General features: G+C 42.8%; 1 protein-coding gene across 1 annotated transcript in view; it reads right to left on the bottom strand.

The window, feature by feature from the left end:
- Window positions 1-26,830, bottom strand: part of Vsnl1 (visinin like 1) — a 113,226-nt gene extending 86,396 nt beyond the window's left edge. Inside the window, exon 1 of the mRNA XM_006996441.4 lies at window positions 24,820-26,830. The gene's annotated coding sequence lies outside the window, so the exon portion shown is untranslated. The remainder of the gene's footprint in view (window positions 1-24,819) is intronic.
- Window positions 26,831-27,630: the final 800 nt, after the last annotated feature.

Consider the following 27,630-nt stretch of genomic DNA (forward strand, 5'->3'; position numbering starts at 1 on the left):
GAAACACCATGCCCTAAGCCTGAGATTTTACTAACTAAAAGCATGCTAATTTTAAATTTAGAAGATGTTCCCACCCCTCACATTCTATTGGGAATTCTAGGGTGATTTCATTCATTTTATTTTATGTTTTTGTGTATATTGCATATAATGTGTGTGCATCTATACACATCAGTACATGTGCTTGTAGGGGCCAAAGGTCAACACTGAATGCATTCCTCAGTTGAGCTCTATTTTTTTGAGACAAGATCTCTCAAGAGACCTGGAGCTCACTGATTGGCTAGACTGTCTGACCCATAAGCCTCAAGAATTCTCCTGTCTTCATTTCTCCTGCACTGGGATTAGAGATGTCAGGTTGAAAATTTGGGTGCTGAGAATCTGAACTCAAGTCCTAACACTTGTGCCCTGTGACTAATCAGTCTCCCTGCCGCTTTATGTAATTTTGGATTAATTTCTAAGTTAGCATACAAAGACATAGATTTCACTGTTGCACTTCCGAAACACATTTCATTCTTTTGTTTTTAATCCACCATCCCTACTTCCTGCCCATCCCTACACCCTCCCCAGCACTCTCACGGTCCCTTCTTCCTCGTTTCATTCTTGTGATATTTAAATTTGATCTAGCAAATCAAGATGGAAATTCAAATGAATTTTTCACACTGTTAGAGCTGCCTCCTTGGTATCACAACTGCATCTGGAGTTAGTATTCTCAAGCTAGTCTTTGTGCATTGTAATAATTGCTCGCTTGCCCGACTTGAGTAGACTATTGGAGCACTTCAAGATGGAGACTCTTGTCCGCATCCGTACTTTACACTATGTGGACATTCTGCCTGGCTTAAGGAAATAACCAAGTCAGAAATGCGGGTGTCTTGAAGCTCTGAGATAGAAGTAATAAAGTTGAGGAGTGTGTACCCCCTTCAGCCTCCTGGCTTCCTTCCTTTGACTTGAACACGTAAAATGGGCATGTGATCATCTGTAGTTGTTCTTAAAACATTCTCCCCATAAGTGATGGGATAATTTCTTAGAGGGTGCTCTGAATAATCTCATAGGATGGTGTGATACAGACCTTCTTACTGGCAAATATTCATTTTGTTGCCAAAGGGCTCACAATCTTTAGCCAGCTGTCTAGTCACTGATTTTTTTCTTCATGCCTTGTAACTCTGAAAGTGCCTTTTAGATTGGAAAGACTGAGAGAAAACACACAACCCAGGAGGTTGCTGGGCCATAAAGGGAAACTTCAATTTAGCAATCAGAAACTTGGGCTAGAGCAAAGCAGAAGAAAGCTTTGCTGTCTTTTTTGTTGTTGTTATTGAAAATTTCTTTTATTCTGGTCTGTTTTGTTTTGAGACAGTGTCTCTTGTAGCTCAGGTTGGCCTTGAACTTGCTGTGTAGTTAAGGATGACTTTGATTTCTGGAGTCCCCCTGCCTCCACCCACCAAGTTCTGGATTACAAGCATTTGCAACTACAAGATTCATTTTGTCTTTTTAAATTTTATTTTACATTACCTAAATAAGCTTTCTAAACCCGAGATTCTTTCTGAATTAAGCAGACTTGGTAAATAAAAGGTAGATAAAAGTGATCCAGGAAAACACACTATATTTATTTATTTATTAGCAGAGTTAAGGATCAAACTCAGGGTCTTATACATGTTGTAAAGCCCTCTACTAAAAGTTGTACCTCTAGAGCTTCCTATTTTGACAGGTTCATTCTGTGTAGCTCAGGCTGACCTTTGACCTTGAATCATGACCTTTCTGTCTCAGCCTCCCAAGTGCTGATATGACAGCTGTTATATAACACCGTGCCCAGCAAAACCAGTTTTAAACAAGGAATATACATTTTATCTATAACACCACTATGGATTTTGTTTTTGTTTTTTGAGATGGTCTCACGCTGTAGCCCAGGCTGGCCTTAACTTAGGGAAATCCTCCAGCCTCAGTCTCCTGAGAACTTGAATTACAGAAGTGAGCCACTATGCACAGGTTTATCACTACTATGCTAGTGAAAAATTAGGTACATGGATTAGGGACCAGATAGAAACAGGTCAAATAATTACAGTAAGCTTGAATATTAGGATTATGATTTTTACTCTTTTCCCTATAATGGTTTTTTTGCACATTCTCTTTTATTGTCAGATAATACTTTTATAATGAAACTGTTGCTTCTTATGACTGCAAACTCAGACTGCAAACAGGCAATTCTCAAGTGTTCGGCAACTGCTTATTTCCTTCAGATTTTAAGAGCTGTCTTGGCTGCCCTGGTCTTAAAGGTGATTGATTGATTGACCAATGATCTCTCCTCCCACCATTAGGCATTCAGTATTGAGTGCTGCTGGGCATAGCTTCCTACTCAGTTTCAATGAACTTGCAAAACAGTTCAAGCTCTTCCTCTGCTGCTGGATGACCAAGCACATTAGAAGAACCCTCAAAGCCTCACTGGCTTCTTCTGTTACAATCTACCAGCCGCTAACAACCTATGGGTCATGACCCCTTTGAGACTTGAACGACCTTCTCACAGGGGTTGCATATTGGATATTCTGCATATCAGATATTTATAGTATGATTCACAATCATAGCAAAATTACTGTTAGGAAGTAATTTTATGGCTAAGGGAGATCATCCCAACATGAGGAACTGTATTGAGGGGTCGAAGCTTTAGGAAGGTTGAAGACCACTGCCTTAGATGGAGATGACAGTGCCAATCTGCTGGGCTTAAATCTAGGTTCCCCATCGTGCAGTACAAGGCTGTGATGTCTCAGCTATTCTTGGCCAGGAAGCAGTTACTTCTCTTCCTCCTTCATCTCACCTTCCTGACTGTTCCTCTCCCCAAACATCGAACATATCAGTTATTAATATGTCTCATCTCTTCTTTCACGAAAATGGCCCTATCAATATTTCATGTCCAGGGGAAGCAGTGGTGAATGGTTTTTACACCGAGATGTCCTTAAATTTGATCAAGGTTGGGTCCCTGACCTGTATGGCCCATCACGGGCCAACTGATGAGACGGGAGAGCTTAGAGAGTAGGAAGGACTCTCCAAAGAGAGATAAAAATAGATGTGCTCTTTTAAGGATTTGGAACGAACATCAGATGAAATGGAATCATTCATCAACAGTGGATACATGGGCTCAGTTGGTCAAATGATGGAGTAGCCTGCGTGAAGCCCCAGCTCCAGTCTCCCACACCACACAAATCATACATGGTGCAGGCTTCTAATCCCAGCATTGGGAAGATAAAGATAGAAGGATCAGAAGTTCAAGGTCATCCTCACCTACATAATGAGCTTGAGGCCAGCCTCATGAGAGCATGCCCTTTAAAAAAAATATAAGTGGACGCAGAGCCCAATTCTTGAGGAGAAAAGTTGAAATGGAATGCTCAGATAAAGACCCTTCTTGGATCCCACACACAAAAAATACCCAGCATTCCATGTGTTTCCAGCGTCTTTGCTGGTCCTCTTCGCAGAGCAATGCCGAGAGGCGGATGCAACCACATTAACGCAATGCACTCACTTTCTTGGGATAGGATTTGGTTCTATACTTATATGGAGGAGGTTAAAAAGGACACCTGCTTATTATAAGCTTATTATCTGTCTAAAGGCCATCACTAGGAAGCCAACATTCATGGCTTTGATTTCTAAAGAGTGATGCAGCCTTAACATTAACTCTGTTCTTTTTTTCAAACAAAAGTGTTTATGGTCATCTGAAAGATACAATTTAGTTTTGGGGTGAAGTCTGGGGGTGGGGTGGGGAAATCTATTGAATTATTCCCGAGGATTTGTGAATGTGTGAAAGTCCTGGGCTTTGGAAAATAGAGTAGTATAGCTTTCATGTGGCATAGTTTTCCAAACACATATAAATACCATTGAGATTATTAAATGTGTGTGTGTGTGTGTGTGTGTGTGTGTGTGTGTGTGTTTTCCTGAGACAGGGTCTCACTCTGTCATTCAGGTTAACGTTGGATTCACATTATTTTCCTGCCCCAGCCTCCTGAGTGTTGGGATTACAGGTGTGACCACCACGCTTGGCTGAAACAGGAGTTAATTTTGCATGTCACTGGTTTTATGCCTGCTGCTTGTCACTATGTATCCTTCCGATCAGCCATCAACATGGAGAATCTGTCAAAGTTGACATCACAGAGAAGCCCGGGAAGTGTAACTAAAGCTGGAGAAACTGGGGACACCAGCCGTGAATGGCAGGCTGGAGAAGAACCTTGGGGGGTTGGAATCGAAGCCCAGCAGAACTGAACAGCAATTGAGTAGGCTGGGGTATCACTGACCCTGCCAACTGGGTGAGAAAGTTCTGTGTGAGTCACGTTGTGTGTTCCAAAGAAAACCCTTTAGGACAGTGTAAAAGTGTTAATCTTCTGGATTAACTTCTGGCGTGCAGTTTTGAGAGTCACCAGAAAGGCGGATACCTGACAAGGACTCTACCTAAAGCCACACCGCCACCATGGCCATGAACGTAACCTTCCTCTTTATTTTTTCTCCCCACAAGTACTCCACCAGCATTGACCTCCTAGACAGCTCTGAGAGCTGCCCAAGACCAAGCTGCCATCACCTGCAACCAGGATAGTATCAATTAGCCTTTTCCGGTATTATTGATCTTACCATTAAAGCCATCGTTACTACCATCTCTAAAGCTAAGGAACCGGATGATCCCTGTGTGCCAATATTTATATTAATAACAACCATACTGTCATATAAGGATCATTGTTTGAATTTCACAGGTAAAACGACTCATATAATTCAGGATATTTTGCAGCAACGCTGGATTTGAACACGGGTCTGGCTGCAGAGTTCTTGTGTCTTTCTGTGGCACCCTGCTCACGGTATTGGCTCAAGAAGCTATCTAGCGTTTTAAAACATTATGTAGGAGTCCATGGGTCTGAAGGATTTTTCCTACTGCTATTGTACATGGTTCGCTTCAGCTCCCTCTTTGGATAATGGTATCCCTGCTCTCTTTGTTGTGAAGCTAATGCCTGGTCCTTGACATCACTAAAAATGGAAAATTATCCCATCTTTAATTCTCATGCTAGGGTTAGAGCGCTCTCTCTCTCTCTCTCTCTCTCTCTCTCTCTCTCTCTCTCTCTCTCTCTCTCGTGTGTATGTGTGTGTGTGTGTGTGTGTGTGTGTGTGTGTATGTGTGTGTGCATGTGTGTGTGTGTGTATGTGTATGTGTGGGTGTGTGTTTATATTTAGGAGTTTAGTTCTATGTGCCCTTACATTATTTGCTCCTTCATCACTCTATGTTTCTCACAGAATATTAGCCAGGCAGTGGTGGCACATGCCTTTAATCCCAGCACTCAGGAGGCAGAGCCAGGCAGATCTCTGTGAGTTCGAGGCCAGCCTGGTCTCCAAAGCAAGTTCCAGGAAAGGCACAAAGCTACACAGAGAAACCCTGTCTCAAAAAACCAAAAAAAAAAAAAAAAAATTACAGAAGTGTTTAGCCATATTTAACAGTCCAGAGGGCCACACCAAACAAAAAAGGGGAGGGGCCTATTAAGAGGTGCACACCTCACAAAGGTGCTTGTAGATTTTCGTATTTGGTAGCTGGACCAACATCAAAGACTCTGTGGTCCTCTGTCACTGGGGCCTCCAGGGAGAGGAATAATGTGGGAGATACTAAATCCTGCAAAGGAAACCCAGAGTCCCCGGAGAGAAATGAGAGAATGCTGCATGAATCCTCCTCCTAAGGCCCAGAGACTGTAAACAAGCCTTAGACAATCCCAGGCGGGTAGAGTTGGAAACCCAAATCTCAGCGGATTTCCCAGGAATCTGGAATCTCTTACTTTTCAGCTGCCCACAAATAGGTCTCTTTGCTGTATTTCCTTATAACGTCACATATTTTCCTCCATGGCACTTAATCTTATTTGTAATTGGATGCCCTTTTTTTGTTACTGTCTACTTATTAGACTGCTTTCTATGAGGAATAGTCTCATGCAGATGAGGAATACTCAATAAACGTTGACAGAACTGGAGCGTAGAACCAGCTCTTCATACAAAAGCCACACGGTGACTATAAGAATAAAAGCAAAGGGGAGTGAGTCGAAAGAGATCCCGTTTGATTTGAATTTAGAGCTATCCCTTGCAAGATTCAGGACCTTTAGGCAAATTGCTTGGTGTCTCTATCAATTTCTTCACCCAGGGGAGGGACAACAGATATTTCGTGGGATTGCTGTGCAGCATGAGTGATGTCTTTAATGCACTTGCTGGGGTTGCCGGCAAAAAAGACAACATGTACCGAGAGTGTTTACAGACTCGGCATGCTTCATGACACCATCGCTACCTCCGTTTCCTCCTCTGAGGCATTAGCTGTGGGTGTTTTGAACACCTGAAGGCTCAAAGGTGAAAGCATTTGTAGAAGCACGATGACCTCGGCTGACAAACACCGTAGGTGCATACTTTTTTTTCTTGTCCTGAAATATCTTCTGCGTATGGCCAGAAATGCCCACCATCCTATTCCATCCTCTAGACAAGGGTTTGAGACCATCTGGCATCTATGATTCATTCAATGTGTATTTATTAAGCATCCACAGTCGGTTAGACACTGAATAAGGTCCCGAGTGAGCATACCACACTGAATTAGGTAAGTGTTAAGTCTCAGAACTTTGTTCACATATATCAGTCCTAGAAGGACCTAGGGGGATTGTTTATTCACACATCCCTGTAAACAATCACAATGATAGCTCTGTGGTAGGTTCACCACAGGCAGAACCTCACTTGATATTTACAGGGATGTTAAAGGGTAGACTTAGTTATTCCTATTTTACAGGTGAAGAAGCAGATGCTGAGCAACCAAGGGATGGTGACGCTGGAGTCTGAAGTTCCGTCTTATCCTTCACAGCCAGAATTTGCTTTCTCCTGTGAAGTCTGGAAGTCAACCACTTCTAATGGTTGAATTGATTTCTGGAGTGGTACACTGACATTTTATAATTTGCTTTCTTTTATTATATCATACCTATAAATGATAGGCATGGTAAAAATAGGAGATCATAAAAGCTGGATTTTTACTGACTCAGCCCCCCCTCCCATCACTGTGGATGGGATATGAATATATTTTAAAAATACCCGGCATAAAATTCTCAAAATTAATAAAAATACTGCAAAGAAAAAAGATGATCTGAAACTACAATTGAAAGCAAGTTATGTTGACAAAAACCTATAATGCCAACACTGGGGACGTTGGGACAGAACTGTGCAATGGAGGCCAATTTAGGCAGTCGATGAGGATCCTGTCTCAAATAAATACATTTTTGTATAAGTAAGTAAATAAAAATGAAATAACCAAAATATATTAAAATGGAAACTAAGTCAATGTCCAGGAGTTTTTCTTCAGGGTATTAAGCTCCTTGACCTGGAGCCACTTAAAAATGAAGATGCATTGCTTGTTTGTTTGTTTACTTATTTATATATAGGGTCTTGCTATGTAACACTGGAACTCTCTGTGTAGTCCAGGCTACCCTAGAACTCATGGTCATCCTTCTGCCCCAGCCTGTCCAGTTTGGGGATTATGGGTATGTGCTATTATACCTGGTTGATGTATGTTTTCAAATGGAAAAAAACTATAAAAGTTTTCTGTTCGGTAAGAACACCACCACTTTAAGGCTAATGTAATATTAGATCTACTTCATTTGGCTCCTTGAAAATGGACATTTGTCACTTTACTTATTATTAAGAAAGGGTCTCATGTAGCCAAGACTGGCCTTGAACTGCTTATCCTTTTGCCTCCATCTCACAAGGTTATGGGCATGTTTGTGCCATCATGTTGGACTCATAGATTTACCCTGAGTATATTTGTATGTCTGGGGCTCAAAACTCAATTCCTGGCACACAGTAAAAGCACAAGACATTTACTGTATGAGTGTGAAAAGTTCCCATCCGGGAACAGCCTCTTGGGATTACCAAAGCCGAGTGGGGCTGGCGTGAGATGCAATGACATTTGTTACCCACTGTATCGGGCAAGATTTCTACTTTGGTTTCTGTTGTTGGTGGTTTATTTGTAATAAAGCTTATTTCTAAGGAAACATGCCAGAAATTTATTTAAATCAAACCATATAGGAGAGGAATCTGTCTTAAATCAAATGGGCAATCCCCCCGATGACAGTATAGATACAAATCCCTGAGAGAGCCAGAGGTTAAAGGAAGCCTGGGTCTACTCTAACCCAAAGACTGCTCGTGAAGCTCAGCCCTCATCAGAGAACTTTATTCTTGTAGTAGATGGTAATTATCACAGAGCCCCACACCGGGCAAAGTGTACCGAACAAGAGACCTGGAGAGTGGCCCACTCTAAAGGAGAGGTCTCTATCTCACCCTTCTCCTCAAGCCTCCGGGATCTATGCAGAAGAGGGAGTGGGAAGATTTTCAGAGTCAAGGACTTCAAGGAAACAGTGTTTTCCAGACCCAACATGTCAGACAATCTACAAGCTCACAGAGACTGTGACAGCATGCGCAAGGCCTGCCTATGCTTCAGTAAGACAATTTCAGCCTGGAGGAAAGAAGAAGCTATTTGAAAGTGGTAGCTCCCAGAAGAGGAAAACTCCATTTTCTACAGAGGAGTGACATTATTATATCAACTGTGCTCCAGTGCAGGCCCCAGGAGTCTCTGGCCAACACTAATTGGACCCCATGATTGTGATTGTATTGTTTCGGTATATCTGTTGTTGTTTGTGTTTGCCGTGCTTTGTTTTTTTAAGAGAGAAAGGACACAAAGCTGGGCACATAGGGAATTAGGGGAGGACCTGGGAGGGAGAGGGGAAAGAATATAATCAAAATGTGTTGCATAAAATTCTCAAAGAATAAAAATGTCTTAAAAATTGCAAGTACCCAATACTAATTTTACTAAAAACAACCAACGATAGAATAACCATTATTAAGTAGCCATGAAAGATTAGGCCTCTCCACAGAATGAATATTGTTTCTATTATTTCTATCTTGATAACAATCTTGTGAGATAAGTTGCATTTACCGAATGTGAAGATAGGTGTTCAGAAAGACTAAATTATTTTGCACAAGGCCACATACACACTAAGTGATAGAGTCAACTTAAACTTGATTCTAACATACACTTAAATTTTCTTCCCCCAATGTCCTGATATCTGATGATCAAGATTTCCTTACTCAGAACTTCTAGTTTATACCTTAAACTGAACCATTGAGGATTAAAGGGCTTGGCCCACATTTGTAAAATAAAAAGCCAACTCAGACATGAATCAGATTGGCTCTTGTCATTTGAATGAGAAGTGCTCACTATAGGCTTAGGCATTTGAATTCTTGGTCCCCAGTTGGTGGCACTGTCTGGAGAGGTTATGGGGAGGTGCAGCCTTGCTGGAGGAAGTATGTCACTTTAAACTGAGAGTTTAAAGCCTTCTCCCATTTTCTGTTCCCTCTCTGCTTGGTGCTCGTGGTTAAAGTTGTGACCCCTCAGCTTCCTGCTTCTGATAACAACCCTCCTCTTTGCTGTTATGGACTCTACCTCTGTAACCGTAAGACCAAATAAACTCTCTCTTTTTAAAGTTGCCTTTGGTCACAGTGTTCTATTACAACATGAAAGGAACTAATACAGCTCTATTAGTTTATTTTCTATTTACCTCTAGACATAATTGTGGCCTCTGATCACAATGTATAATAGCACATGCTAATTTTAGTTATTTAACTGGTACAAAGTTAAGTGTGTTTTAAATATTGCAATCTTTCTGAATTTGAGATCATTTTAAAGACACAGGCTTCTTTCTGTGTGTGTGTGAGGAATGATGTAGAGATTGAAACACATTGGTGGGGAAGACTGAAAGTCATTAGTCATTAGCCACTTTGGCACAACTGTGGTCCAGAAACAAAATCGGAATGCTCTCCAAGGATCAGTAGCCAAAGCTCTCCAAGAAGTTTCTTCAAGCTTCTTGGACTACTCTTACATTTTTTTTTTTCCTTTTCCTCTTCAGAAAGGAAATCAGAATTCAATGAAAACCTTTCACATGCCAGAGTTTGTTCTAAGTACTTCCAAATACATGGCAGGAGTCCTTGATATTAATTTCAGTGTGTAATCTTTGTAATCCAAAGTTTACAGAGCTTGTTTAGAGTGACCGGGCCTTATATACAGGCACAACTCTCACCTACGCTGCATTTTTGTCTGTGGAGAAGCAATTCTGCTTTGGACAAAATAGGCTGCTGATGGTTCACTACCTGGCATGTGGAGACTTTATTTGGATTCTGATTCAAATAAACCATTTGGGTAGTTTTGAGGTTTGTATTAGTCGCTTTCTCTCTCTCTCTCTCTCTCTCTCTCTCTCTCTCTCTCTCTCTCTCTCTGACAAAGTACATCATGAAAACAATTTCATGAATGTACAGGCAGCACATCATGGCAGGGAAGACCTGGTGGTAGAGTTGTGAGGTAGCTGGCCACACTGGGCCACAGCTGGGAAATGGGGAGAGATAAGGCCGGTGCTCATCAAGATTTCTTGTCCCTATTCTCTTTGTATTGAGTGTGAGGCCTGCTTTCTTGGGATGGTACTGTCTACATTCTTTGTGGGTCTTCTCTTCTTAGGTTAATTCCTCTGGAGCGTCTTCACAGACATGCCCAGGGGTGTGTCTCCTACATGATTTCACACAGGGTCAACTTGATTATGAAGACTCATCATCACAAGATTCAAGCAGTGAATGGATATTTGAAATATTAGGTTTTTTTTTTTTTTTGCTGTGTTAATAGTGCTTTTGATACGTTTTAAAGAGACCATAAAGATATACATTTAAATATCCACATGTGAAATGATAGCATGTCTTAATGTATTAAAACTAATCCATTGGAGAGGATGGTTAGTACTAGAAGTTAAACCAAGAGTCTTTGATAACGGCTCTTAAAGCCAGTTGATGGGCACATGGAAATTGCTAATATTCTCTCTACTATGTAGACTTTCCACATAATTAAAAAATAAACATCCCTGTAGTGTGGTTGGGGATTGACAGGGGGAGAGGCTTGGGTTTGAATAAGACTTCCCACTGAGTAGTTTTGTGAACTTGGGCAACTTTTTTCCTCTCTGAGACCCACTTTCTCAGCCATAGACTGACTTACTTAAAGGGCTTACCCAATAGACCCATGACGTGAGATCAAGGAAGCCATGGGCAGAAATAGCCAGCACAGTTCCTTGCACACTCTAAGATCTTTACAGAATAGCTGACTGTTATTATCACAAGGTACCACTGACTTCTGATTTCATTTCTCTTCAAATATGGCCCAAGGAAAGCTACCAATAGTCACATGAATCCCGTTGTGGCCCGCAGCCAACATGAATGATAGATACTTTCTATGCACACTGTTTTCTACCAACACCTCTTTGGAAGAGAGGCAGTCAGTTTTCCCAGTTTCCCCTACATTCTGGGTGACCTCAGTCGAGGTCTCTTTCCCCCAAGTGATTTCCTTCTCCCAGTTCACATCACAGTTTTTCTAATATCCACATAGCACTTCTGGCCATGTCCTCTTGTTTTAAGAATCATACCATTTTGTCTTATTCTTCAATGCCAAAAACCAGTTTCACTGAATGGGTTTGCTACATAGTTTTATTCTCTCATTATTGTTTCAAACATGTCCTATCATGTTTCCCTTTCCTATCCTGGAGTCGTATCTTAGACTGGTCTATATTTATATTAAAATATTTTTATTACAATTAATTTTGATATATGCGTTGGTGAGGGGTGGGGGTGAGGTCCTGAGGATCAAACTCAGGTTGCCAGGCTAGGCACTGAATGTTTTTATCCACTAGCCATCTCCTACATATTTTCAGGTTACTTTTCATTATCAAAAAATGATTGTTTTAGAAATTAAAAGCCTTAGCATCCTTTACACAAAAATTTGTACTTTACTTGGTATCCAGTTTGGTTTCTTTCATTTTCTTTTCATTTCTTTCTTTCTTCTTCTTTTTTTTCTTAGCACATTTTTATTTGTTTTTGGTTTTCTGAGTCAGGGTCTCAATTCTGTAGTCTCAGGTGGCCTGGGACTCACTATGTGGATGAGGTTGGCTTTCAACAGTCTTCCTGACTCTGAATTCCGATTGCTGACTTTACAAGCCTGCACCACCACGTCCTGCCTCTCAGCCAATTTTGATGTAGTCATAACAAAGAAATAGTGATGGGTCTTGCTTTCTTCTTTCATCTGCTCTGGTCAGGCGGTGAGGGGAGAGGATGGCACGGGAAATAGGCAAGATCTTCTGTGAGCAGAGCCATAGCATCCTGGACAGCAGTATCCTGTGAGTCAGATCCAGGCCCTTTCTCACTGTTCTGAGATGTTTGAGGAATGACACACACCCGAATGATGGGCAATGCACAATCAACTCACTAATTATTCCTATTCTACAGGTCTCTTCTGACACACCACCTAAACAAGCCAGGTGCTTGTCAGACATGGCTTCTTTTCTCTAGTGTTTCCAATTTTTCAGGAGATTAGCTGTGAACACAGGGATTACAATATGTTCCCAGACCCACCAAGAGTGGACAGGGATGTTTTTGGTTAGGAAGCCTAGATTAGGGTTCCTAAGAAAGGATCAGAATTTGAGTATCGGTGCTGTAAGCAGCTCAGGAGCAGCCGCTTCCGTTGTCCCCCACAGGAAACTTGTCCTGACTTGTGTGTATGAGGAAGCTCAGAGGCGGACTAAGGCAGATTCTCTGTGGGCAGGGCATCTATGGGGCTTTTGCTTCTCTTACGAGCTGTGCTGTCCACGTTTGGTTTAGGTTTATATACACAGGTTGAATTCAAGAGACGAAAGACCAGTTATGAAGACCAGTTACGTTTATAAGTCTTTATATACCCTGATGGGCTGAAAATCCTATTTCCATATGGTCCCCGCTAGAACCAGCCTGTGGGCCTTTCTTCCCATGAAGACTTCTCTGTAAGTAGAGACTCGTTCTACTGGAAAATGATTGTTGGCTCAGGTTCTTTAACCATATAGGAATTTTCACAGAGATGGTGTAGATGTTTCTCAAACATTGGATGAGTTAGGCTTTCCTGTCAACTTTCAGTGAGTTCCTCTTTCCTCTTCAAATTATTATTATTTTAAAAATTTATGTCTTTTTTCTAATTGTATGAACATTTTGTCTTCATGCATGTCTGTTTGTCATGTGGGTACCTGATCCCCGTGGAGGTCAGAAGAGGGCATCAGATTCTCGGAGCAGATTTCTTTCTTTTTTATTTATTTACTCCTTCCTTCCTTCTTCCTTCCCTCCCTTCCCCTCACCTCTCTTTCTTTCTTAAGACAAGGTTTCTTTTCATAGCCCTGGCTGTCCTGGAACTCCCTCTGTAGGCCTGGCTGGCCTTGAACTCAGAGATCCACTTGCCTCTGCTTCTGAGTGCTAGGATTAAAGGTGTGTACCACCAGGTCTATTCTCCAGATTGTTTTATTCAAAGGCATTGAAAAAAAACCAGGAAGGCCTAACTGAAGTTATGTGACATTCGTCATTCTACCTATGGGCCTGCAGTTGGGGTGGGCAAGGACAGAAGGACAGACTTTAAGAAGCAGTCTTCATGTAAAATTTTCCACAGGATCAGTGTCTTGATTCTTGAGTTACCTTTTTAAAAACTGAGGTTAAACTAAAATTCTAAAGCTAAGTAATAATAACGATCTCCTTCCTTCCCCTCACATACAGTCTGCTCACAAAGGCGTCAGTCGCCCCCTAACCCCTAATGAAACAGACCAGGTCAAAGCTTCAACGGAGAATATTATACCTCCGAGAAGTGAAGTTCCTTCTCCAAGGCTGCACTCCATGAGTGCCGGGAGTATAGCTCTGACATCTGAAACTCATATCTAATTAGTCCTGTAATTAGTCCTGACCTCCATGCAATCCTCACCCCATGGTTCACCTTCTGGTCTCGTTAAAGCACGTTTCCTGACTGAGTTCTTCAGAAACAAAACAAAATGCTAATGAGCACATGCTCACACAAGGTCCCTTTGCAAACAGCCTTAGAAATATAGCCAACTCCAGCTTAAATAGTCACAGTAGCCTTGGCCCCAGGACCAAATATACTTATTATTAGTATGAAAATTTGAACTGTGGGTGAGGATGGGATGCAGCAGATCATTTCCCCTCCAGAAACGTTTCTACAGATGTCTTTGGGGAAAACTATTGAGTTTTGGGAAAGTATCTTGAAGAAATAAAGTCTATCATGTCCTCACTACCAACTTTTTATCACTTCTTCCAACTATGCTAAAAGGAAACTTTCAGTAGATGCTATCTTAATGCTAGTGCCGTGAGCACTGATTGGTTATAAACAAGCTGCTCTATAATAGTCAGTAATATTTATTGATTTATTTTATTTTATGTGCATAAGTATTGGCCTAGCATGTATGTATGTACACCATGGACATGCCTAGTACCCATTGGGGTCAGAAGAGGGCATCAGTTCCCTCGGAGATGGAGTTGCTGTGGACAATTATGAGCCACCATGGGAACTAAACCTGAGTCTTCTGCAAGAGCAGTAAGTTGTCATAATGGCTGAGTCATCTCTACAATCCATTCTCTAAAACATTTTGCTTAAAAATTTAATAAATAATCTATTACAGTACATTGAAGAAATGGAGAATGTATCATATATGTGTGTGTAGGTTGTATGTATGTATGAATGTTTCTCCTTCACCTCTGTTTGAGGACTGCCCTTTGCTCGTGGCCTATTTACAATTGAACACACTTCTAAAACCCACAATAACGGAAGGCATTGGCGTCTAACCCTGTTGTGCACACATTCTGCAATGCCGCATTTACAGCCTCCATTTCTGCCATTTTCTTGGTGTTCTTTGATAGACATTTCCTTGATGGGCAGAGCACGTGCAAGCCACAATGCTGGTACAGAGGTCAAGTGTGGTGCTTCCTGGAGTGCGTTACAGATGGGAGAGACTCCCTGGAAGAAAACGTGAAGGGGAGAAAAGAAAAAAGGGAAAGGGTGACTAAGTTTTGGGAGATGTCCCTTGACACTGTGAAACACACCATCGAGTCCCTGGAATGGAAGAGTGCTGGCCATCAGTTGGACATTCGCCACTGGACACTGGGAATTCTTTAGTAGGAAGTATATCTTAATGAAAGAGATTTAAAAAATTCATTTATTCTTACTTTGTGTTCACTGGTGTTTTATCTGCATGTATGTCTGTGTGAGGGTGTCAGAAGCCCTCAAACTGGAGCTGCAGACAGTTAGGAACTGCCACATGGGTGCTGGGAATTGAACCTAGGTCCTCTGGAAGAATAGTCAGTGCTTTTAACTGCTGAGCCATCCCTCCTGCCCCGAAAGAGATCTTTTTTTTTTTTTTTCAAATAGATGCAGAAATACAGCTCTAAGCTAGGGCACTAATACGGTTGGTACAGTTTTCCTAAGGTTGCACTCATAACACTCCCTGGCATACATGGGTATGAGCTATAATTTCCCTACAAGCCTGGTTCACCAGGACAAACATACTTGAAAAAATGCAGCAGAACACATCTATGCTGGCGAGGGAGGAAGAGTGAAATGCAGACTGAGAAGACAGGCAGGGGGTGAGGGATGGGCACCAGAAAAGGAGGAAGTCCGCATGGGAAGAGATTCTTTACTGAGTGCCACACCATTCCAGTTGCTACATGTATGTACATGTATGATGGCCTCAGCACTTCTATAAGGTAAGGTATCATCCCCCTTTTTGCAACTAAGAAAATCAGCACGGAAGATTGGAACCAAAATTCCTACTCTATCCTGGGACTGACCTGGGACTCCTCTTATTATGTATGGAAGCCCCAAAGTGTAGGACCAACCAAATGTGTTAACTTCAAAGGGACAAAAAGATGTTCTTTATACCTGAAGACTAGAGAGGTCCTTAAAGAGTGGAGAAAGAATGGGAAGAAGGGGAAAATGGCTCTGAGAACTGTTAAAAACAGTACAATCCTGTGTGTGTGTGTGTGTGTGTGTGTGTGTGTGTGTGTGTGTGTGTGTGTGTGTGTGTAGAAAAAAATGCAGACAAGTTTTTGGCTTAATAGGAAAAAGCTGTTGGAATTTTTTTTTTTAAACTGTAAAAGCCCTGAGAGAAAAGAATGAAAGAGTAGATTCTACGAGACTCCTCCCCCAGACACAGGCTCAAAGATTAGTCATGGGGTGAGCTGGAGTAATAGAGGAGCTAGGAGGAGGGTGTGTTTTGGAAGGGAGTGCAGGAGAGCAGTGTTAAAGTATAACATTTAGCCCATGAACAAAGGCGGGGCTCTTGAGCTGTTTTTACTGTTCAGTGCTCAGCTGTAGGGCGGTAATGGAGGACAAGGACCATATTATTTGCCTACACCAAATAATAATCCATAGGTAAGCTTCAAATGTGTTCAGTTAGGAAGCAGACTTGAGGCAGCCTTTGCAGTTCTCAGTTAAATGTCGGTATCACACAGTGGAGTGTGAGGAGGAGACAATAAAGAGTGTGCATCCAAACGAGGGATAAGAGACACTAGGAGGTTGAGGTCTCTGCGCACGCCATTTATTGCTTCCTGACATTCTCCTTCTAGGCATCGAAGCCTCTCCTGCTTTTGTTTATTTCTTTTAAATACAGGATGTCATATAACCCAGGCAGGCCTTGAGTTGCTGAGTCTCTTGCCTCCATCTTTCACGTGTTGGGGTTACAGGTGTATTCTGCTATTCCTGGGCCATGAAATGTCATCTTGGTCTTTCACTTGACTTATGGAATTGTCTTGGTCTTCTCTGTTAAGCGTAGTTTCTTGAGGGTTGTCACAATATCTGACTTGAGGTTGCTCTACAGTAACTAAATGATGCAACAACTCACTGACCAAAATGGTATTGATTCCTGAGGAAAAGGATGATGGCAAGGATATCTATCATTCATTACATATTTTCAGTAATGAGGCTCATTACTGATATGTATATATGTGTATATATATCTCTCTATATAGTTTATTTATTTATTTTTTGTATTCAAGAGGGCTGTGAATTACTACAGAAAATGAGTGTGAGGGATGAACTAATTTATAGAAGGTCATAGAACCAATAAAATATTAACATTTAATCTGATTGAGCCTGGATTGAAAGTTTTCATTCCCCCCAGTTCTGAGCATTGAATCTGGGAGCTTATGCTCTACCTGAACCTCCCTTCTTTATTTTATTTTGAGGCAAAATCTTATTAAATTGCTTAGGCTGGCTCTGATTGCACTCTGTAGCCATACCAGGCGCGCGCGCGCGCGCGCGCGTGTGTGTGCGTGTGTGTGTGTGTTTATGTATTTGGGTGTTGATGTATGTGTGCTGATACATGTATCTACATGTGTGTCTCTGTGATCCTGTGTGTGTATGTGCATTTATGTATTTGAATGTGTTGATGTATGTATGTTAAAACATGTATCTTTATGTAGGTCCCTGTGATCCTGTGTGTGTGTTTGTGTATTTAGATATTTGAGTGTGTTGATGTATGTATGTTGATATGTGTATCTACTTGTGTCTCTGTGATCGTGTGTGTGTGTGTGTGTGTGTGTGTGTGTGTAATTCAGAGGTTGATGTTGGTATCGTCCTCTGTCTTATTTTTTTTTCCAGTTCACTGACCTTAGAGGTCACCTGTGCAGCTGGAGTGACCGGCTAGCAAGCGCCAGGGATCCTCCCCTCACTATGCCCAGCTTTTTTTCAGGGTGCTGGGAATAGAGTCCAGGTCCTCACGCTTATCAACAAGCACTTTCCTGAGCCAGCTCCAGACCGTGAAGTTGCAACCTCTCTTCCTTATTTTCTCAAGTTGTTGAGATTACACCCTGGGCTACCGTGCCCATCTGAATACTCTTGATTCTATTTCCTGTCATTTTCTTTAAGCCAAGTGAAATCTTAGCGATGAGTTTCCCCAACATTACCTAAACTGACAGATGATGTAAAGGATGTTTTTCCTCTCGCTTGGAGAAATGAATACTTTTACAATCATTTAAAGGAAAACTAACAATTTGGTATCTGCAAATAAAATTTATTTCACATTTTTACATTTTATAAAACTTCCTATGTGGGAAAAAAAACACCAAACACTTTATGAAAAAATTACAAGAACATTTGAAATTTTGGAACGAACATGATTAAGAGTTTTTCATCAACTCAAAAAACCTAATCAAAGGTTTTGAACAAGCAGGAGTTCCTATATGAGAGTCAAATGGGAACAACAGCAGCTGACACTTGAAAATAAAATATTACATTAATAACCATTTCAACATGATTGATAATGCTTGATGAGTCTCCAGTGAGACGTTTGACTTAAAATTTAAATACTGGCTCTCAAGAAATCAGCAGCAAACATGTGAATGCAACAAACTAATACAACCAATGCAAACATATAAAACACCAGAGAATCCTGTAGTTCAGAGTCTACTGTTCAAGAAACCATCAACTTCAACAATCATTCTAAAATACAAAGCAATAAAACATTAGGGTCTTCTTATTTACCTTAATGAAAGTTTAACTACGCTTTGAAATACATTCAGCATGTTAACAATTTTCAAAAAAAAATCTATTTATCCACAGCTTTTTCAAAAGTTTTGGGTCTTCCAGGGCCTAAGAGATAGTAAGTTAATACAAAAAGATAGGAAAGAAGAATATATAGTTTCTATTTTTAGAAAGGTACCTCTATGAGCAATAGGGGAGAAAAATAAGATTCTATCTCTGGGTCTATAATAATTGGTAATACAGTCAACTGATCAGTTAGCACTGTATTTTATGGGTAATATTTAAAGATGAAATAGTTTTAATTAAAAGAGACCCAATTTCTTAAAAAAAAAAAAAACACAAACCTACCAGCAATTATTGTTATTATCCATCTTGAGAGATTGAGAGCCACTTGGTGGGTGAGAGCACTCCAGATCTTAATTGGAATTGGTACAAAAGGGTAGGAAATGTTCACCCAGACATTACTCAACAAGTCATTGGAAATAATGGCCAGGATTGTATTTTTCATCGAAAGTAAACAATTGGTGTTTACATATCAGGTCATCTATGGGAGGCCAGCACTGCAGCAAGGTGACAAAGACATCCAGGAAAAGAAACTTACCTGGCTTGGCTTGTGGGCTCTAAGGTAGCCAGTGCGCATAAAGCATCTGCATAATGTACTCACAGGCACCTTATTATACGCATCCAATCTCCTTGAGGATTCTTCAGTAATTTGCTGTTCCATTTTTTTTTTATTTCATTCATTAAGTAGTTCCCAATGCATCCCCAAGATCCTTCACCTAGTAAAGTTCCTCAATGAGTCATGCCAGGAGCAGCTCAGATTTTGATTCACTTAGGAAAGCCATTGTTAGGAGCAAACCATAAATGGGAAATGCAATGTGGTGGTCCCTTCACAGTGGGAACACAATAACATAATTCCGTAGCTGCAAAGACCATGATCTAAATAAATATAGTGCATAGTTGTCATAGACTAGATTTAGATTTCTTTTGTGACTTTGTCAATATCAACTCTTGTATGTAGACAATATAATTCATTTTCCTGCTTACTAACAAATAATCAGTTTTATTTTATCTATTATGTTTTATTGTTATCCCTTAGAAATCTGTTTGCTTTCTAATGATAGACAGAAAGGGGATGGATCTAGATGGGAAGAACGGGGGAGGGGAATTGGAGGGGCAGAGGGATGGGAAACAGTAATCAGGATATGATGTGTGAGGGAAAAAATTCATTTTCAATAAAAGGGAAACAAAATGAAATAAAAGAGTGGATTAAAAATGACATTCTTGTCTTTCAGGTTGTGAGAGCCTAGCCTTTAATGGCTGAGCAATCACTGTAGTCCAGCATTCTACTATTAAAATAACTGACGTAATGCTTTTATATATTTACTAGAAGTAATTGTAAAATATTCTTTAGTATATAGCATTTAATTTTAGTAAAAAAATGTTAAATTTGGTGAGTGAGTATGTGTGTGATGCTCGTGTCTGTGTGTGTGTGCACATTGTTTGCATGTGTGCACATGTTTATGTGTGTGTGTGTGTGTGTATGTGTGTGTGTGTGTGTGTGTGTGTGCACTGTTTGCGTGTACTTGTATGGCTGTCAGGGGCTGACAGTCTTCCTCTGTTGCTCTCCATCTTGCTTTTTGAGACAAGATCTTTCGCTGATTCCAGAGCTGCCTGACTAAGCTTGCTGTTCAGTCAGCTCCAGAGATCTGCCTGTGTCTGCCCTCATCAGTGTTAGTGGTTCAGCTATGTACCACTGAACCTAGCTTTTATAGGGGCGCTAGGGATTCAGCTCGGGTCCGATGCATCTGCAGCAGGCACTTTACCAACCGAGTCATTTCCTCAGTTTCCCAAAAGATATTTGAAACGAAGTTAATTGTGCACGGGGTCATGAAAGAAATGATTTACTTGCTGTAGTTGAATGTTGCATGCAAATATTTAACAGATAAACATTAGTTTTTGCTAGGAAATAGATGTAAATACTGTACTAGGAAATACTAAAGATCTGTGACTTCATGCTGCTCATAAAGTCTTCACAGTTATAATTTTCCTTAACTACCATCTGCATTATTTATGTTGAAGGAATGGGCTAGATAGCTATATGGGAGATAGAGATGGCATTCTTTATTGCTACACATTTTTGGTTCTTTGGGAGAATTAATGTTTATACCTGTCACATATAACTGAGATAGTGTCTATTTCAACCTCAGATTTGTTGAATATATTCCCTTCCTTGTGTGCATGCATGTGCATGTGTGAGTGTACATGTCTGTGCTCACGTGTAGGGAAGTCAATAATCAAGCTCAGTCCACCTTAGTTTTTCCTTGTTGTTGGTGGTGATTTTTTTTTTGTTGTTGTTGTTGTTTTTGAGACAGTATCTTACTGGGACCTGGAGCTTCCTGATTAGGCCAGGAGGCCTAGTCAGTGAGCCCCTAAGATCGGCCTCTTTCTGCCAGTCCAGTGCTGGGGTTAAAAACATGCACCATTATACCCAGCTTTTCATGTGGGTGCTGGGGATTGAATGGAGGTCCTCATGTTGGCATGCAATTATTTCACCAACTGAACCATCTCTCAAGCCCCCACAAACCTGATTCCTTCTATAAAAGCAATTGTCTTGTATTCCCGGATAATCACAAATTTGATGTGCACAGAAACCACTCAGTACAATTAAGATGACCTTTTGGAATGACATTAATATAGTGGGTTTAGTAATAAGAAATCACACATTTGTTGCTGATATTGATGCTATGTGCCATTCTGCAGAACTCCTTTGGGAGTCCCTCTGAAATGTTCAGAATCCATATCTGTATGCAATTCAACTAAACCCAACCCTCCTGACCATGCTGTTCTATACAGAAGCCCCTGAAACGGAAAGGCTATTAGCATTCCCAGACATGTTTTTCAATTACAGAACATACTTCATATATAGTCAACCAAAGCAAGACCCTTAGCAGCCACAAGCCTCTGGGCCTCCACAAAGGCTACCTGGTATTCAGAACAGCCTGGGACAAAATTCCAACCTAACATCTAATCAATCAAGAACTTTTTTTTTTTTAAATGAACAAAACATATCTAAGACAGAGCTCACCCCTTTTTAGAAAACATTTACCGGGAAGGGAGGGAGTGACATTACGTTGTTAATTGGTTCATAGGTTGGAAACCCTTCCTACCTCAGGTTTAACAACATCTAAGACTCTTTAGCTCCTTTTGTGAATGGAAAAGCACCACCAACGAGGCCTGCCTCCACCTGTCACATCCCTGCCCGCAAGCTTCATCATTCTCGGGGGCCTAGGAAAAGCTGGCATTGCCTCCTGGGGACATTTGTGCTGGTTGTAGCTGTCTTCCCAAGTGTCTGGAAGATTATATTTTTGGAGAAAGAACAGGAGGGCCAAGATTATCTTTAAAAGGCATGGAGCTGTGGGTAGGCACTCAGGAAATTTTTTTTTTTTTATGGAAGAAAAGGAGAAAAATGGGAAAAATGGGGAGAGAAATGGAGAAAGCGAGGGATAAGGAAAAGAAGAGAAAAGGGGGGAGGGGGGAGGGGAAGCAGTACTGTGGCTGTAAATGTGCTTTGTAGCTGTAGTTCAGCTAATGAGCCCAGAAAGCTGCCCAAGAGGAAGGAAGAAAGTACCAACCCTCACTCGCCCCCCCCCCCAAAAAAGCTGTATGTGTGCATTCTTGAAAAGCTCCAAAGGGGTTAAGAAGCCTTACTACCCTCTTCTCTAAAGCCCTGAGCATTCTCCCAACAGCAACCCTCCTACCCCCACCCCACCCCACCCCCGCAGATGACTTCCTCTAGAGGAGGATCTCCATCTAGTCTGGAGATGCACCTCTCTGATTTGGCTTCTGCCTTCCAGGAGCCGGGGGAGTTGGCAGAGTCCATTGTGTGTTTATCCTGCAGTTTCTATGCTCCACGCCATCCCCATCCCCGCAGCTGCAGCAGTTTGGGAAGAGGCTAGACTGGCAGAGGGGTGGGGATGGCACCTGCAGTATCTCTGAAGTCTGGAGCCCCTGAGGATTCTGGGAGCGGAGCCAGGAGAAATGGATCCACCCCAGGCAGGTCTCATACAGGAGCTGCCCCTGCCTCTGTTTGCTGATGCTTCCCCCAAAACACCAAAGGTCTTAAATAAATTGACCAAGAGGCGCAGGACACTAGAGAGAGCAGACTGAAATATAAGATGATTAAAAAAAAAAAAGAAAACCCAATGAGGTGAGAGGCAATGGGAAAGATGCAGTGGAGAAAGAGTGTAAACACCCCCTCTTCATCCTGCAAGACCACCTCACACCTTAGGAGAAGAACAAGGCACATATACCAGAGGACTGCAGAGGTGTCACTGAGGATGCTGTACACCGCAGAGGAGAAGAGATATTTGCACTCAGCTTGACTTTTTAATTGTCCCACAGACTGGAAGTTAATTGGCTTTATCTAGTTGCGTGGCTCTGGGCCTCATTTCCTCATCTGTAAAACCAGGGGTTTGATAGAGACACTGTTGAAAGCCTGATGTGAGCCTCCATGCCTGTCAACCTGGGAGCCAGGGAATCTGAGACCCAACATCAATGATCTTTCATATGTGACTCCCCCATTTCCTCTGCCACCTAGTTATCAATGCAGAGCAGCACACGCACAGGTCACTGAGCTGACGCCAACTCTCAGTGATGGCAAGGGGTATGATGGCTCAAATGTGAGGCTGGTTGGTCTTTCTGCCTTGAAGTGAGGAAGGAAGAGAAGAAGCCAAGCCGTATGATCTCTACTTTGAATTTCCAAGGGGAGTCTATTCTAGAATATTCTATCCCAAATTTTATGCACTGAAGTAAATTACATATTCCTTTGAGGGGTTGAAAATAGCTGGACTTGATCAAACCATCAAAAAGACGCCTAAAATGATCCTCCCTCTCTGTTTAGGGGGGATTTTATTTCTTTTCATCCCAGAGATCGGATTGACTTTTCTGTGGGGATCCAGTACACGCCAGCCCCTCTTGGCTTGTCTGCCTCATACCACTCTGCCAAACCGCTTCAATGCAGCATTTCCTGGGGGTTGTTTAGCTCTGTGTCTAGGTGGGAGTGCACTGTTGAGTAAGGTCTGCTGTGATGCAGACCCCACCCCCATGCCACACACTACCGGAGACAGTTTAAAGGACGATGAGGGAAAAAATGAGTTTGCACAAGTTTCATTTTAAATTTGTCTCAGCCTAAAATTCCTTTCAATTAAGAAGGAAATACATAGAAATAAAACTCCCTGCCTTCTCGTGCCTTCAAGTGGGAGGTGGCACACGGACAGTGTATACTTTGTGTTTTCCACACCCACCAGCAATTCCATCTCATTTTAGTCTCCAAAATATGGACAGGAGGGCAACTCTGGAAAAATGGATTCCCACTCTGGCACCTCGCTGGGCACCAATCCGTGCCGAGATGAGCTCTCTCCCGCTCCTCGCCTGTGAAAAGCATCCCCTGCCTCTCTACCCCCACCCCATACACATTCTCACACCCTGGAGGATATTCTTAGGTAATCTGTTTTCCCCAAACAGGCTTTGACCTTGTGAAGACCCCTCTCCCACTTTCCTGGCTGGGAACAACCCAATTTAAGTCAAAACACAGAACGACCTTTTCTCCTTTAAGGCAATGTTACCAAATGCAAGGTGCCAGGGGGTGCAGTTCTCAGCCCTGCATTCCGGAAGCCGAATGCGGAATGCAGAGTCAGGTAGCTAGTTAGGGTTTGAAAGTCCCCATACAGACACTCTTGACTCTGCTCAAAATCAAAGATGCTGTAGAATACCTTTCCTTTTCTGAACAATTCATCATTGCGACGGGAAAAAAACCAAAACAAACCAAAACCACAAACCAAAAGAAAATAACATTTCCTAAGTACTAAGCAATATACTTGTGCGCCCAACTCCTCGGGATTTTAAACACTAGCATCCTGCATAGCAACCAACCCTGATGCCCACACTAGCCTCGTCCACTCAGTTTTACTTAGCAAACACCTTTTTGTGCTCCTCCACGGTGGAAAAAAAAAATGGGGCACCAATCCCACGTATGACAGGTTGGTACTTAACTGCAACCGCTCAATAGTTTTATCAGCAACTGGGAAAACTTCACAATCGTTTAATAAGCTACTTAAATATGACTAAGGAAACCCACCAGTCCTGTACTAAAAAAGCACCCAGTCTCACCTGTCTTAAATCTAGCCTAAGTCCCCCAAACGCGCCGCATATAAACACTCCTCCTTCCTCCACCGCATTATCCCAAAAGGTCCCCCCATGAACCAGCAGCACATTCCGACCGCTAACGCTAACCAAGGCAATTGTCACCATGCATTTAGACGTATCTATGCAAAGCAAAATACGTGACAATAGCCAAAGCATCGCCTGACAATTGGCTGCGCTACACATGCAAAAATAAAAATGCAACGAAGATTGTATTTTCCACTTACAGTTTATAGCGCTGTGCACCGTCACTTAACGAAAATGATAAAACTCAACAGTTCTTTCAAAAAAATATATATGTGTTTAATTCGGGCTAACGGCTAAGCCGTCTCTGTGAGTGGTTCTCTCTCGCTCCTTTTCTAGGAGCTCCGGGCTGCTTATATCCCTCTCGGATCGCGCCTTGCAAAGCCAGCGGTCGCTGCAACAAGCTCGGGTGAATCTCTGCTGCAGATTGGGAATCCCATAGAAAAACCTAGGGACCCTGGAGCTGCGTGCGCAAGCGCGCGAGCCTCCACCTCGCTGCTCCCTGCCCCGCCCCCTCCTTTCTCTCTCCTCCCTCCTCCCGCCGCTCCGCAGCCCAGCCTGGAGAGTTGTGACCAAAAGCCGCTTGGCGACAGCGCATGCTCAGATGCAGGGCTCGGAGTTTTTTGCGGGTGGATTCCGAGGCTCCGGATTCTAGCAGACACTCCGGATTTTAGCAGAGATTGGGAGAAGGAGCCCAGCTAACCCCAGCCTCTGTACCTGGACTGGCATGAGACAGGGCTGAAGGGATTCATTCACCACGCCCTGAGATTGCCCGGGCCAAGTGCCTGAAAGCTTTGTCAGAGGAGACAAGAACACGTGGGCATGGGTTTTCCCGCCGCTCTCAGTTTTAGTCCAGCCCTTGTGAAGAAAACTGCAGAAACCTCAGGAGAAGGGTTCCAGCTGGACCCTCAGCCCCTGTCCCTGCACCACGGAGAGAATGCAATTTTCATTTTGTCCTGTGGGCGTTTTTTCCCGGAGGGTCTAGTGCTAGGAGAAGGGGACCCAAGTGCCTGGTGGCCGGCCGGGCCTTGTAGGAGCAATGTTGTGTTAAAAGGCTTCTTTCTGAACCTTGGTTGACTATCAACGAATGCCGAAAAGTGCCATCTGTATACACAAAGTAAACATGTATTGGATATTCTTTGCATCGGGCAAGGGTTAGGTGGAGGGAAAGTAGCCAATGATGGTCCTTCAGATCCAGGTTGAAGGTTTGGGTTTTCACCTTCCTCTCCATAAGGCCCTCCCTGAATGGCTTACGTTTGCCAGCTCTGCCCCGCTGCCCATTGGCCTGCCAAAGCCTAGAAAACTTGGCAAAGAGTAGCGCTCTGTTAGTGCTGGTGGCTTCCCGACCTGGAAAGCAAGGAAGAATTCTCAAATGCTCCCAACGGATGGCTTTTCCCAATTACTGTTGTTTCACGCCCTCTCTGATTTTCCTTTGAAGCACCCACTAGCAGGCACTGCCCTGTGTTTCTGGGGTTGATGGCGTTTACAAAAATCCCTCTGGAGTTTCATTTCGGCCGGAACTTCATTTTCAAGGGAAAGAAGTCCCGGGAGCCTGATGGGACTCAGTGTTCCCCTTTATCCGGGAGCTGTGCATTTTGCCCAGGGTCTTTCCATACCTTGGTACGTTCAAGGAAACTGCGATACCTAGAGCGCCCCTGGTGGCCAACTGGCTCTAAACTGGTTGCCAGGAGGCAGCTGGCTCCAAATTGGGAGACTGACTTGGAACGCATTTGAAGCAACTAAAGCGGAACGGAGACAATCCGGCCAGTGATGGATCATGCCGGGTGAGGGTCTCAGGCCACAACGCTATGAAGGTTCAAAGCTAACCTCGCCGATCCAGAGTTCACGAATGCTCTTTCCACGCCAGACTCCCCAGAAAGGCTCCACAGGAAGACATCGCACCTTCGGGACTCCCAGGACAACGCTGGCAGCTCTTTCTACCCCCGCTCCCCTCCAGGTGTGGGTGACAGTGGAAACCCGGATCCCGGCGCCACGTGGACCAGGCGCTCTGCTGCAGCCAAGCACTAAGCCGGTCTGCCGGGCGCCCTCCCCGCGCTCCCAGGCCGCAGTGCGCACTGCGCAGCAGGGCATCCCCACCGGCTAGGCGGATTTCTTTCAGTTTCTCGGGATGAACCAGGGGCTAAAGTCCAGGTCTGGATAAGTTGCTTTTGGTAGCCGGAGAGATCGCCCCTGAGAGTATTCAAAGTAATCCCCCATCTTTTGTCGGTTTTCCCCACTGAGGCCGTCTGGTGTCTCCCTGGAGCACAGCCAATGCACTGCAGTGTGTATTAGCCGAAGGCTTCACGATGCTATTACTCTGCTTCAACCCAACCAACCTGCTTATTGAGGACCCACTGGTGACAATATTCAGTTTTAGATAACTCACTTTGCTCCTGTGTTTAGGGGGAAAAGAATGCACAGGTGTACTTTAAACGGAGCTGTTACTCGGTAGATTCGACTTCAGTAGCTTGTTCCAAGAAGGCAGGCAGCTGGTTTTATTTTTCCAGAAACATGTCCATTTATTCCACAGCGTTGTGTGGCGGCCCGAGTACGGCATCTTAATTTAGTCTTCACTTACGATGGTATATCCACTTGGACTTCTAAAATGTTGTGTTGCTTTAAAAATTAAATAATTTTTATTGAGTTACGGCTGGAAAACCAGGCTGAATAGTTGGAAAGACGTACCCTCTTCGAGATGGCAGAATGTTTGAGATAGGGGTGTCCAGGTATTCTACAATGTGAGGGAGTCCGCAGCTGCTCTTCTTTCTCACGCAAACACAGGTGTGCCTAGTGACCATGAACCAGAACAGAGAGATGCAGTCTGGAGATGCTATGTGCATAGGGATATCGGACTGAATACAGCGTCACGTTGACAGAGGAACGCCATTTCCATAAGAACACACCTTAATATCGAAAAACTAATTGGCAGCTTTTACACATTGAGCATTTGGGAGGTGTGTTGGGCTGGGTGAGTGTAAGGGAGGCTAATCTGGAAGATGTTTGGGGAGGAAGAG

This window comes from Peromyscus maniculatus, chromosome 22, assembly GCF_049852395.1.
Source record: "Peromyscus maniculatus bairdii isolate BWxNUB_F1_BW_parent chromosome 22, HU_Pman_BW_mat_3.1, whole genome shotgun sequence".
NCBI classification, from domain to species: domain Eukaryota; kingdom Metazoa; phylum Chordata; class Mammalia; order Rodentia; family Cricetidae; genus Peromyscus; species Peromyscus maniculatus.